At 40.5% G+C, this 14,467-nt stretch overlaps 1 protein-coding gene across 19 annotated transcripts in view; it reads left to right on the forward strand.

The window, feature by feature from the left end:
- The window catches only part of KALRN (kalirin RhoGEF kinase), a 656,959-nt gene that overhangs the window by 329,194 nt on the left and 313,298 nt on the right, over window positions 1-14,467 (forward strand). The gene's annotated exons all lie outside the window — the stretch shown is intronic.

Consider the following 14,467-nt stretch of genomic DNA (forward strand, 5'->3'; position numbering starts at 1 on the left):
GCCTAGCACACCGTGGGCACCTGGTAAACTGATATTGCCTTCTTGGACCCTTGGATTATTTAGAAGTGTGTTACTTAGTTTCCAACTCTTTGGGGATTTTCCAGAGATATTTATTTCTCTTATTGATTTATGTTTTAATTACATTATGATCAGAGAAAATATTTTGTATGATTCATATCCTTTTACATTTGTTAAGACTTGTTTTGTGTCTCAAAATATGGTTTATTTTGGTAAATGTTCTGTGAACACTTGAAAAAAAAAAGTGCGTTCTGCTGTTGTGGGTGTAGTGTTCTCTAAATGTTTGTTATGTTACATTGATTGAGAGTTTTCAAATCTCTTAAATCCTTATTAATGTCTTGTGTACTTGTTCTGTTCATTATTGAGAGGAGGCATTAAATCTCTGGCTGTAATTGTGTATTTCTCTTTGCAAATTTATCAGTTTTTGTTTCATGTGTTTTGAAGCTTTGTTCATAGGTGCATGATTGTATAGGATTATTATATTTTCTTGATGAATTGACCCCTTTATTATTATGAAATGATCTTCTTTTCTTCTGGTAATATTATTTGTTCTGTAATCTACCATGTCTAATATTAATATAGTTATCCCTGCTTTATTTTGATTTATATCTTGTCTATCATTTTCCTTTTAATCAATTTGTGTCTTTACATTTGAAGTGCATTCCTTGTAAATAGCATATAGTTGGGACTTGCCTTTTTTTTTCCAATCTGACAATCTCTACCTTTTGTTTGTGGTATTTAGACAATTTAAATTTAATGTGGTTATTGCTATGTTTAGGTTTAAATTTATCTTCTTGTATTTTTTTTCCTTTGTATTTCATCTCTATTCTTTGTTACTTTTTCCTTTTTTGTGTTAATTGAATATTTTTATGATTTTATTTTATCTCCTTTATTGGCTTATTACCTATAATTATTTATTTTGTTATTTTAATGGTTGCTGTAGGATTTATGTCTTTAATTTATCACAGTGATATTATGCTACTTTGCATATAACATAAAAATTTTACAACAGTTTACTTTTATTTCTCCCTTCCTAGCCTTTGTGCTATTGTTGTTCTATGTTTTATTGATACATGTGCTATAAATCCACACTATTATTATTTTTGTTTGAACATTCAACTATCTTTTTTTAATCCTCACCTGAGGATATGTTCATTGATCCCAGAGAGAGGGGAGTGGAGGCAACATCAATGTGAAATCAATTGCCTCCTGTACATACCCCAATCACACTTCAACCTATGTATGTGCCCTGACTGGGAATCGAACCTGTGACCTTTTGGTGTGTGGGAGGACGCTCCAACCATGTGAGCCACCAGCCAGGGCAACATTCAACTATCTTTTAAAGAGATTTAAATAGTAAGAAAAAAATCGTATAGATTTACCCTATAATTAGAATTTCCAGTGCTTTTCATTCCTGTGTGTGGATCCACATTTCCACTTGTTAAAATTTTTCTTCTTCCTCATGGACTTCTTGTAACATTTCTTGTCATTCAAGCTTGCTAGTGAAGAGTTCTTTTAGCTTTTATATGCCTTGAGATGTCTTTATTTCACCTTTGTTTTTTTAAAGAATGGTGTGCTTGGCATAGAATTCTAGGTTGACAGTTTTTGTTGTTATTTTTACTTTAAAGATGTTGCTCCACTTTTTTCTTCTTGCATTGTTTCTTATGAGAAGTCTGCTGTCATTATCTTTGTTCCTTAGCATATAGCATTCCATTTTTCCTTTGGTCAATTTTAAGATTTCATTTTTTTTCTTTCCCACTTGATTGAATTAGATTTCTATGTGCCTTGGTATTTCTTGTGTTGAGGGTTGTCCGAGGTTCTTGGATCTGTGGATTTATAGTTTCATTAAGTTTGGAAGCTTTTGGTCATTTTTTTTTTCTTTTTCTTTTTTTTCTTTTTTTCTTTTTTTTTTATTATTAGTTAAGGTATTACAAATGTGTCCTCATCCCCCCCCATTAACCCCCAACCTCCCCCCCACACACAAACTCATGCTCCCATCCCCCTGTTGTCCATGTCCATTGGTTTGGCTTATATACATGTATACAAGTCCTTCGGTTGATCTCTTCCCCTTACCCCCGCCTTCCCCTACTTTCCTTCTGGGGATTGATAGCCTGATTGCTGTTTCTCAGTCTTTGGGTCTGTCCCTTTTCATCAATCTATGTTGTTCTCTATAATCCACAAATGAGTGAGATCATGTGGTATTTATCTTTCTCTGACTGGCTTATTTCACTTAGCATAATGCTCTCCAGTTCCATCCATGCTGTTGCAAAAGGCAAGAGTTCCTTTTTTTTTTTTACCACAGCATAGTATTCCATTGTGTATATGTACCTCAGTTTTCTAATCCACTCATCTGCTGATGGGCACTTAGGCTGTTTCCAAATCTTAGCTATGGTGAATTGTGCTGCTATGAACATAGGGGTGCATATATCCTTTCTGATTGGCGTTTCTGGTTTCTTGGGATATATTCCTAGTAGTGGGATCACTGGGTCAAATGGGAGTTCCATTTTTAGTCTTCTGAGGTAGCTCCATACTGTTCTCCACAGTGGCTGCACCAGTCTGCATTCCCACCAGCAGTGCAGAAGGGTTCCATTTTCTCCACATCCTCTCCAACACTTGTTGTTTGTTGATTTGTTGATGATAGCCATTCTGACAGGTGTGAGATGATAACGCATTGTCGTTTTGATTTGCATCTCTCGTATAATTAGTGACTTTGAGCAGGTTTTCATACGTCTTTCGGCCCTCTGTATGTCCTCTTTCGAAAAGTGTCTATCTAGGTCCGTTGCCCATGTTTTTATTGGATTGTTTATCTTCCTTTTGTTAAGTTTCATGAGATCCCTGTAAATGTTGGAAATTAAACCCTTATCGGTGGTATCATTGGCAAATATGTTCTCCCATGTAGTGGGTCTTCTTGTTGTTTTGTTGATGGTTTCCTTTGCTGTGCAAAAGCTTTTTATTTTGATGTAGTCCCATTTGTTTATTTTCTCTTTAGTTTCCATTGCCCTAGGAGCATTATCAGAGAAGAAATTTCTTCGGCATATGTTTGCGATTTCGCTGCCTGTGGATTCCTCTAGTATTTTTATGGTTTCCCGTCTTATGTTTAAGTCTTTTATCCATTTTGAGTTTATTTTTGTGTATGGTGTGAGTTGGTGATCTAGTTTCATCCTTTTGCATGTATCTGTCCAATTTTCCCAACACCATTTATTGAAAAGACTGTCTTGACTCCATTGTATGCTCTTGCCTCCTTTGTCGAATATTAATTGGGCATAGTGGTTTGGGTCGATTTCTGGGGTCTCTATTCTATTCCATTGATCTATATGTCTGTTCTTGTGCCAGTACCAAGCTGTTTTAAGAACAGTGGCTTTGTAATACAGTTTGATATCTGGTATTGAGATCCCACCTACTTTGTTCTTTCTCAGGATTGCTGCAGCTATTCGGGGTCTTTTTTTATTCCAGATGAATTTTTGGAACGTTCGTTCTAGATCCGTGAAATATGCTGTTGGTAATTTAATGGGGATTGCATTGAATCTATAAATTGCTTTGGGTAGTATGGACATTTTGATGATGTTGATTCTACCAATCCATGAACACGGTATATTCTTCCATCTGTTTATGTCTTCCTCTATCTCTTTTTTCAGTGTCCTGTAGTTTTCAGCATATAAGTCTTTTACCTCCTTAGTTAAGTTTATTCCTAGGTATTTTAATTTTTTTGGTGCAATGGTAAATGGGATTGCTTCTGTAGTTTCACTTTCTGTAAGTTCACTATTGGTGTAAAGAAATGCCATGGATTTCTTAGCATTAATTTTGTATCCTGCTACATTGCCGAATTCATTTATTAAGTCTAATAATTTTTTGATGGAGTCTTTAGGGTTCTGTATGTACAGTATCATGTCATCTGCAAATAAGGACAGTTTTACTTCTTCTTTTCCAATCTGGATGCCTTTTATTTCTTCTTCGTGTCTGATCGCAATGGCTAGTACTTCCAGTACTATGTTGAACAGGAGTGGTGAGAGGGGGCATCCCTGTATTGTTCCTGTTTTTAGGGGGAATGGTTTTAGTTTTTGCCCATTGATTATGATGTTGGCTGTGGGTTTGTCATATATGGCTTTTATTATGTTGAGGTATGATCCCTCAATTCCTATCTTGCTGAGAGTTTTTATCAAGAAAGGGTGTTGGATTTTGTCAAATGCTTTCTCCGCATCAATTGATATGACTATGTGGTTTTTCTCTCTCAATTTGTTTATGTGATGTATCACATTTATTGATTTGCGGATATTGTACCATCCTTGCATCCCTGGGATAAATCCTACTTGGTCATGGTGTATGATCTTTTTGATGTACTGCTGGATCCGATTTGCTAGGATTTTGTTGAGGATTTTGGCATCTATGTTCATGAGGGATATTGGCCTATAATTCTCTTTCATTGTATTCTCTTTATCTGGTTTTGGGATTAGGGTGATGTTGGCTTCATAGAATGAGCTGGGAAGTGCTCCTTCCTCTTGGATCTTTTGACATAGTCTGAGGAGGATAGGTTTTAGGTCTTCCTTGAATGTTTGGTAAAACTCCCCTGTGAAGCCATCTGGCCCCGGGCTTTTGTTTGCTGGAAGCTTTTTGATTACTGCTTCGATTTCCTCCATAGTTATTGGCCTATTGAGATTTTTAGATTCTTCCTGGTTAAGTTTTGGAAGGTTGTATTTATCTAGGAATATGTCCATTTCCTCCAGGTTGTCTAGTGTGTTGGAGTAGAGTTGTTCATAGTATTTTCTAACAATCCTTTGTATTTCTATGGGGTCTGTTGTTATTTCTCCTCTTTCATTTCTGATTTTGTTTATTTGGGTCCTCTCTCTTTGTTTCTTGGTGAGCCTGGCTAGAGGTGTATCAATCTTGTTTATCCTTTCAAAGAACCAGCTCTTGGTTTTGTTGATCTTTTGTATTGTTTTTTTGGTCTCTATGTCGTTTATCTCCGCTCTGATCTTTGTTATTTCCTTCCTTCTGCTTACAGTGGGCTTTTTTTGTTGCTCTCTTTCTAATTCTTCGAGTTCTAGAGTAGGTCATTTATTCTCATTGTTTCTTGTTTCTTGCAGTAGGCTTGTAGAGCTATGAACTTCCCTCTCAAGACTGCTTTTGCTGTGTCCCATAGGTTTTGGATTGTTGTGTTTTCATTGTCATTTGTTGCCATGATGTTTTTTATTTCTTCTTTGATCTCACTGGTGACCCAGTCGTTGTTTAATAGCATGCTATTTAGTCTCCATGTGTTTGATTTTTTTGGATTGTTTTTGTTGTAGTTGATTTCCAGTTTTATGCCTTGTGGTCTGAGAAGATACTTGATATGATTTCAATTTTCTTGAATTTGAAGAGACTTTGCCTGTGACCCAATATATGGTCTATCTTTGAAGATGACAAATGTGCACCCGAGGAGAATGTATATTCTGTGACTTTGGGGTGAAATGTTCTGAAGATGTCAATTAATTCCATCTGATCTAGTGAGTCATTTAGGATTGATGTTTCTTTGCTGAGTTTCTGTTTAGAGGATTTGTCCAGTGGAGATAATGGGGTGTTAAGATCCCCTACTATGATTGTATTGCTGTCAATCTCTCCCTTGATCTTCTCCAGAAGATTTCTTACGTATTTGGGTGCTCCTATATTGGGTGCATATATATTTACCAGAGTTATTTCTTCTTGTTGGACTGCTCCCTTTAGTATTATGAAGTGGCCTTCTTGATCTCTTTTTATGTCCTTCACTTTGAGATCTAATTTGTCAGATATAAGTATTGCTACCCCGGCTTTTTTTTCACTTCCATTGGCCTGAAAAACCTTTTTCCATCCCTTCACCATCAGTCTGTGTGCATCTTTTTTTGTGAGGTGGGTTTCCTGTAGACAGCAGATATATGGGTCATGTTTTCTTATCCACTCATTTACCCTATGCCTTTTGACTGGGGAATTTAATCCATTTACATTTAAAGTTATTATTGATAGAAACTTGTTAGTCGCCATTTTTGTTCTTTACCGCTGCGTTCCTTCTTTGTTTCCTGTTTTTTCTATTTACAGCAGACCCTGTAGCATTTCTTGCATTGCTGGTTTGGTTGTAATAAACTCCCGTAGACCGTTTTTGTCTGTGAAGCTCCTGATTTGACCCTCAATTTTGATTGATAGCCTCGCTGGGTATAGTATTCTTGGATTCAGACCCTTCCTTTGCATGACTTTGTATATTTCATTCCATTCCCTTCTTGCCTGATGTGTTTCTGTTGAGAAATCGGTCGCTAGTCTGATGGGGGATCCTTTGTAGGTAACTTTCTGTCTCTCTCTGGCTGCTTTTAAGATTCTTGCTTTGTCGTTGGTGTTTGCCAATTTAATTATTATGTGCCTTGGTGTCGGTCTTTTCGGGTTCATTTTGTTTGGGACTCTGTGAGCTTCTTGGATTTGTGTGAGTTTTTTCCTCCCTATATCAGGGAAATTTTCTGTTACTGTTTTTTCAAACAGGTTTTCTATTCCTTGCTCAGTTTCCTCTCCTTCTGGCACCCCTATTATTTGGATGTTGTTTCGTTTAGCATTGTCCCATAGTTCTCTTAGGCTCTCCTCCTGCTTTTTAATTTTTTTTTCTGGAAGCTGTTCTGTTTGGGCATTTTTTTCTACCTTGTCTTCTAGCTCGCTGATGCGGTCCTCTGCTTCTTCTAGTCTACTGTTGATGCTTTCTATTGAGTTCTTTATGGCAGTGATGTTGTTTTTCATTTCTTCTTGGTTTCTCTTCATTTCCTCTTGGTTCTTCTTCATTTCCTCTTGGTTCCTACACATATTGTTGAATTGGTCTTCCATTCTTTTCATCCACCTTATGGCCATTACTCTGAATTCTTTCTCTGACAGGTTGCTTGCCTCCATTGCCTCCATTTCGTTTACTTCCTTTTCTGATGATGCCTGTTTTTCTTTCATATTTGGGTTGGTTCTTTGTTTCACCATGATTTCTCTTCTCAAGGTGTTTGGTTATATAGTTCTCTCTCTGCTGCGCTGATTCAAAGGCACAAAATACAACACAACAAGGCACATCGTACAAGGCAACAAACTAAATGCATTCACGATATTAATAACCCCAAATAAAGGTGATCCTCCAAGCGAAGAGAATTAGGGGATAAAGAAGAAAAAGGAGAAAAAGATTAAAGAGAAAAATAAAAAACAAAAAGGAGTGCTGAAATGAGATTGGGAAAAGGGAGAGAAGAAAAAAACAAAAATACAAAAAAAAAAAAAGTAAGAGAATGAAATAGAGGTGGGGAAGAGGCTATTTGTATGGGGAGAGCGAGGGATTGGAAATTAGATATATAAGTAGGGTGAAATTTAGACAGTGGGTAGAAAGAAGGAATAGGTAAAATCCAAAGCAGGAATAGGGTAAGAGAAACAGGACAACAAAAGGGGAAAAGTGAGGAAGAGAGTTTGGCTTAAGGGTAAATGTGAGCTAGAGAGAAATGATGCTAAAGGAACGATGAAAATAGTGTGTATAACACTAATCCCAAAATAAAATAAAGAAAAATAAAAAAATAATAAAAAATAAAATGACACTTGAAAAAATGGTAAAAAGATAGCAATAATACTGGTTAAAAAAATGTAGTAATTAAAAAGGTAAAATCAAGTGATGAACAAAATAAAAAATAAAATAAAAAATAAAATAGGTTCTTAATGAAATGGTGAAAAAAGAATTAAAAAATATATATATATATAAAAATATTCGGAAGTGAAGGTGCTTCAGATCTTCCACTCTTCTTTTTGGCACGCCTCAGTCCTGCCAGGCATTCAGGGGAGTGTTGAACTTCCCTGCGATACACTGTCCCTCCGTGCAGTAAACCACAGACCTGATTTTAAGGCAGCTTGTATTTGTTTACCAGACTGCCTTTATTTGTGATCGCAGAAGAGACAGTTCATGGCTCTGCCTCTGGGTGGCAGTGTGTCTGGATTGAGCTCCGAGGCTATAAGTCCTCTCTATCAGTAGGGTTTTGTTTTTTGGTTTTTTTTCCTCTATGGTATTTGGAACTGATTCGGGAAAGACCACTGCCCAGAGCTGGTTCCTTGCCACTGCCCGCTGTTTCCCAGGCTCCCCAAAAAGAACTTTCCCCTACAGGCTCTGCGAATGACCCCAACTGGGGAATCCCATGGACTGGGTTTAATAATCAAATGCACGGATCTAAGGGGAACTGTAACAAGAGCCTGATAGTTGTGCGAATTCGCAAGCCTCCACCTTCCAGGTCTGCGCACAGTCTCCGCGCGCAGTCTCCGCGCGCCCACTCGCCCCTGGCACCAAGCAGCCAGCAGATTGGCAAAGTCCAAGGCTACTCCTTTACATCCAGTCCAGCTATGGGCTCATTTTTTGCGTTCCCTTCTGCCAGCAGCCCTGTGGGGCCCCTTCCCCACTCGCGGGTCACGCTGGTCCCAAAGGCTGCAGACTCTGTGGGGCGCAGATTCCGCCCCGCGCGCGCGAGCTCGGTCCTCCCTCCAACCCGAACTGCAAACCGCACCTTTAGGGGGTGTCCAACCTTTCTGTGAGAAGAAGCAGTGCTCGTCTGAGTTCAGGCAGTCACGCTGCTTGAGATCCCTTGTTTCCAGGTTAGTAGCTGGTCTCTGGATGCCAGCAACAACCACCCAAGATGGCGCAGTCTCCGCTGCTTAGCTGGCGCACCACGAGAGGCTTCAGCCGCAGTCTCCAACCGTCCTTTTTTTCCTGGGGGTTCTCGGTCTTTCCTAGCTGCAGACAGTCTCTCAGCTGAAAATCCTCTGCCTATTCGGGCTGCATGTTACCCGTTTCAGCTGCTCACCCTTATCTGCTCCAGGACAAGGCACAGGACACATCCGTCTATATCGCCGCCATTTTCCCCTCCTGGTCATTTTTTTTTTCAAATCTCTTTTCTAATTCCCCTCCTCCTCCTTTAGGGATTTTAATTAATATATATTTTAGCCTACTTAAATATGCTACTTAAATACACTGATGCTTCATTTTATAAAATTCTTTTTCTCTCTCAGCATTTTAGTTTGAATAGTTTCTATTGCTATGTTCTCAAGTTCAGTAATCTTTTCTTCAGTAAGTCTAACCTGCTGTTAATACCATCCAGTGTATTTTTCATCTCTTGAAGTGCAAGCTCCTTTTTAATGTCTTTTATTTCTCTACTTGAATTTTTGAACATGTGAAATAGTTTTAATAACCATTCTTTATTCCCTGTCTGTTAATGTTAACATCTGTGTCAGTTCTGGGTCAGTTTTAATTGATTTTTCTCCTCATTATAGGTTATACATTTTTGCTTCTTTGTATGCCTGTTAATTTTTTTTTTTTTTACTAAATAGTAGACATTGTGAATTTTACGTTGTCAGTGGTGTGTGTGTATGTGTGTGTGTATTAAGCTTTATTCTGTCACACAGTTAAATTACTTGAAAAAAGTTAGATCTCTTCAAGTATTTCTTTTTAAATGGGTTAGGCAAGACCAGAGAAGTGTTGGATCCTGGGTTAATTATTTACCCCCAAAAAGGTAAGACTTTTCTGAGTGCTGTACCCAATATCCAGTGAATCATGAGGTTTTCCAGGCTGACTGGTGGGAACAGGCACTGTTCCCAGCCCTGTGTGAGTTCAGGGTGCTGTTATTCCTAATCCTGTCGGTGGTGTTACCCCAGCTTCAGGCAGTTTTCTCACACACAGATGGATCCTCTGCAGATCTGCCCCTATTGGGTAAGGAAGGGAGGGGAAAGTCACTTTTTTGTCACCTGTAAAGTACTATTCACATGTAAAGTTTCAGGCATGACCTTGATTTTTCTGCCATTCACTAATGTGAAGATCCAGAGACAAGCCTGTACCCTCCCCAATACTCGTGCTTCCATGCCCTTTCCCATTAATGCCTGTGCACTTTTGCTCCTTTCCTCTCACTGCCCACTGGTTCCAGCCATGCCAGCCTGGAAAAATAATCATTAGGTAATCATTAGGAAGGGAGTTCTTTCCTGGCCCTGTGGTAGTCATGTTCTCTGGTCCACACTGCCTCTTTTGAATAATAACAGGGACTTCTCAGCCTCATTCTTCCTCACCCCCAATGGTTCTAACTCCATATTACCAAGAAGTCAGCTCGTGACACCGGAAGTGTTTTCATTCACTGACTCTTCCACCCTTGCCTTTAAAAAGCCCCCCTGCCCCTGGCTTCAGCCCAGGAGTCTGACACCACACCTGCGTGGTTGGGATGCCTGTATTTTTAGAGACAAGTTATTCAGTATGTTCTGTTTCTTTCTTGAGGAGAAAGCAAAAAACTAAAGGGCCAAGGCTGCACCAGGGGGAATGAAAGGTACACTTAAGGGCTGAATTATTTAGGGCATTTTACCTGGCGCCATAGGGATGGGGGTTGGGAGGGGAGAGCAGGAACTGCAGCCCGAATCTCTGGCTCCCACAGACCCTACTTGAAAGTCTCAAGGGCTGAGGGATTGATATCCCAGCACTCATAACCCATTTGTGGCATATCAGTTGGGGAATATTAATAAGGGGTCAAGTCCAAAGCAAAGGTTAAGAGGCTGGGAAACCAAAGAATGCCTAGGAACTACACACATAATTGAGGTTGAACTTTGGCCTTGGGGCAGAAACTGTTGTTGATTTTGTCAGAAGGTGAGCAGAACCCTGTTTGTGATATTTGTCCCAATTTGTGGCAAAAACAAACATCAATGTAGTGCTTTAATAATACTGTAGTTGATATTCTTCAGCCATATTCCTTTTCAAGACTATGCCAGGAGGTAGGATAAACCAAATGGGATTGAACATCGAACATGATTTCTAGCGTAGGCCTTGTGCCAGGTTTTTGATGAAGGTCAAGGATTGAATATTAGGATTGTTGGGGATTGGTGTCATCTGTAAGTTATTAATTCAATAACTACTCATGGAGCACTTCCTTGGTGCCAGGCACTAAGAGAAAGAGGTGAAAGACATTTTCTGCACGTAAGCAGGTGAGAAAGGCAAACACGCGACAAGTACCATGGCAGGGTCAGCACTGCTCACTCTGGGCGCCCAGAAGATGTTACCTAAGCCAGCGTTAGGAGGAAAGTGGGTAGGTAGATAGATATGAGGGTGGATTTCCTGGAGGAAGTGATGCCTGGGCTGGGTCTTCAAAGATTAGTAAGAGAGTTGGTCGAGTAGAAAAGTAGGGGAGGGACATCCCAGGCAGAAGCACAGAGGCAAGATTCAGTGCAATGAGTGTCTGGGAGTGTAAACAATTTATTTCACAGGCTGTTTGTAAGGCAGTGGTGTGAGCTGAAACTGCAGGAAAATAACAGGTGAAGCAGGGCCTTGCATGCCACGCTGAGGTATTTGACCCAAAGGCAGTGAGAAGCTCCTGAACAGTTCTAAAGAGAAGAGATGCATGACAGGGTCTTCATTTCAGAAGCTCTTCCTGGTAGTGATGGGGAGGAGGACTGGGCAGTGGATAGAGGAGGAGCCCAGCTTTTCATGCTGACCCCATTGTCCTCCCATGTGCCTTATTGTACCGTTCTCTCTATAAAATTTATTATGTATCCCTTCCCTTCCTTAACCAATGGATATATTACCACTCTCCAGTTTTAGTCAGGTTGACTCAATGTTTCCAAACATGCCATGCTTATTCCCGTCTCTGAGCCTTTTTGTTCAGCAAATATGTAGTAAGTGCCTACTGTGTACCAGCCACAGTGCCTGACAGAGAGCCAAAGGCGAAGGAGACATGGAACTTACCTTTCAGGAGCACACAGACCAATAGGAAGAGATGCCCATGGGAGCACAGTGTGACTGTGAGCATCGTACGCAAGCGTCAAGGTAGTGCTTTGATAATACTCGAGGATCATCTGTTTTCCATGAGTTCTCCAGGTGGAGCCAAAAGGTTTTTCAAAGGGCTGCGGTATGGGATAAGCTGAGTACTGTGGGCAAAACGAGAGAGAGAGAGAGAGAGAGAGAGAGAGAGAGAGAGAGAGAGAGAGAGAGAGAAGAGAGTCCTATGTCTGAAAAGCCCTCCCCCTCCTCTGCTAAACCCAACCCATCCTCAGGCTCTGACTTCACTCTGTAGAGAGCCAGAGTGGTGTTTCTATATACTATACTCAGTCATACTCTTCTACTCAAAACACTCAGTGGCTTCCCACAACTTTGGAGTAAAATACCTTAGTATGGTATTCCAGGCCTTTCTTTACCTGATAAGGTAGTGTAATGGTTTGGACCTTGGGCCATGAAGCTAGACAACAAGATTTTAATCTTTGTTCTACCACTTTCAAGACATATGACCTTGGCCAGAAATTCTTGGTGCCTTGGTTTCTTCATCTGTAAAATGGGGCTGGTGGTAGCTGTGTCAACTTCATAAGGTTATTGCAAACATAGATGAATTAATATGTATTAAAGCTTTAGACTGTTCCTTGGGATGTGAAAACACCTTAATTAATCCTTATTAGTTATTATTATTTTCAATTTTTATTCATTTTCTTCTTAGCACCCATGGCATGTCTTGAAGCCCTAATTATCTATTATTTTGTTGCCTGCCCTGTTTTTTGTGCTGTCACATTATATTCAAGAATAATTTTGTTCTCCTTTGAGGCAGCATACATTGCACATGTGCCTGTATTCCTGAGACACCCACAGTGTTGGGAGGGGGGATGTTAGGGTGACCAGCCATCCCAGTATTCCCAGACTTGAAGACTTTCCAGGATGCTAAAATCAGGAAAGTCCTGGGCAAACCAGGGCAAAGTTGTCCACCTTATAAGCAGGAGGCACTTCAGTTCTGCCTTTTATTTATGTCTTTTGGTCCCAAACTTGAAAGAAAGCTTGCTTTGGCTTTGCTGAAAATTTTTACTTATGGGCTAGAAAATACAAAGTTGCACCCTCTGGGTTTCTTTGGGGTTTCCTGAGATTCCCCTGAGGAGCTCCTGAAAAACCTCTCTTCCAACTGCTCTGGGTATATTTCCTAGAATTGTGGAAAACTCCATAAGAGCCTTCCTTAACCTGGCCACAGCCTCCGAGGTCCCCTCCTGCCTACCATTTCCTATCTCTCTTGGTGTTTCTATCATGACTCTGAGTACTCCCTTCATTTGCTTTCAGAATCAACATACCCTTGCTTAACTTAGTGACAGAGCCTCCTTCACACAAGGATCATCTGTTTTCCCACAAGTTCCCCAGGTGGATCCAGGTGTTTCTTCCTTTGCAGTCCCAGCTCCATGCCCACCTCTTGGGACCGTGTTTGCTTTTCAGACAGCATGTCTTAAGGATCCACTGAGGCCTCTCTTGGTATCCCTGAAAGCCATGGCAGTGTTTGCTGAAGGCCTGCCCACCTTCTCCAATACAACCGAGGCTGGGTCGGCAGCCTCTGAAGGTTTCCACCCCAGCATACTAGCTTATTAGGGCTGCCCCAACGAAGTCCCACCAACTGGGTAGCTTCCATAACAGAAATGTATTGTCTTGCAGTTCTGGAAGCTAGAAATCTAAGATCAAGATGGTAAGAAGGTGGGTTCTTTCTGAGGGCAAAGAGGGAGAATCTGTTCCAGGCCTCTCTTGACTTCTGGTGGTTTCCTGGCAGTCTCCGCCATTCCCTGGCTTGAAGATACATCCCCAGATCTCTGCTTTCATCTGGCCATGGCGTTCTGCGTCTCTGTGTGTGTCTGACTCTTTTCATGGCATTCTTTTTGGGAGGACACCAGTCATATTGAATTAGGAGCCCATCCTACTTCACTATGGCCTGATCTTCACTAATTACATCTGCAGTGACTCTTTCCAAATAAGGTCACATGCTGAGGTATGGAGGGTTGGAACTTGAACATGTGAGTTTAGAGGGGACACAGTTCAACCCTTAACACCCAGGTCTTTGGGTGAGTCCAAAAACTCTGTAGAGGCTGGAGGCCTCTTCTCCACGGGCAACGTAAAGCCCGTGCAGTTGCTGTCATAAATCCACTCCAGTTCTCCATTCATTTTGTGTTTATCCCTGACTGTTTCTGCGGCCAGGTTCACATCGTCACTAGTGACCACTTGTTCACCACTCTCTAGGACAGCGGTTCTCAACCTGTGGGTCGCAACCCCTTTGGTGGTCGAACTTTCACAGGGGTTGCCTAAGACCATCCTGCATATCAGATATTTACATTACGATTCATAACAGTAGCAACATTACAGTTATGAAGTAGCAATGAAAATAATTTTATGGTTGGGTCACAACATGAGGAACTGTATTTAAAGGGCCAGAAGGTTGAGAACCACTGCTCTAGGACGTTTTGTGACTGTAGGGATATTTAGAAATACAATGGACGCCTGATTCATTAGCTCTAAATTGGTGACTATCCCATCTTTTTAAAAGGGCAGCCTGCTAAGGAAAAGTTGTAGCCATGGCATATATGCAGTAACTATTACATCCTGACAAATAATAATTATAAATTGCTGACTTTTAGAGTGTTCTGGGGAATTCCATGGTATGCACAGACAGGGGTTGGAGGAGTGTGTGTGTGTGTGAATGGG

This window comes from Myotis myotis, unplaced genomic scaffold (assembly GCF_014108235.1).
Source record: "Myotis myotis isolate mMyoMyo1 unplaced genomic scaffold, mMyoMyo1.p scaffold_m19_p_2, whole genome shotgun sequence".
NCBI classification, from domain to species: Eukaryota; Metazoa; Chordata; class Mammalia; order Chiroptera; family Vespertilionidae; genus Myotis; species Myotis myotis.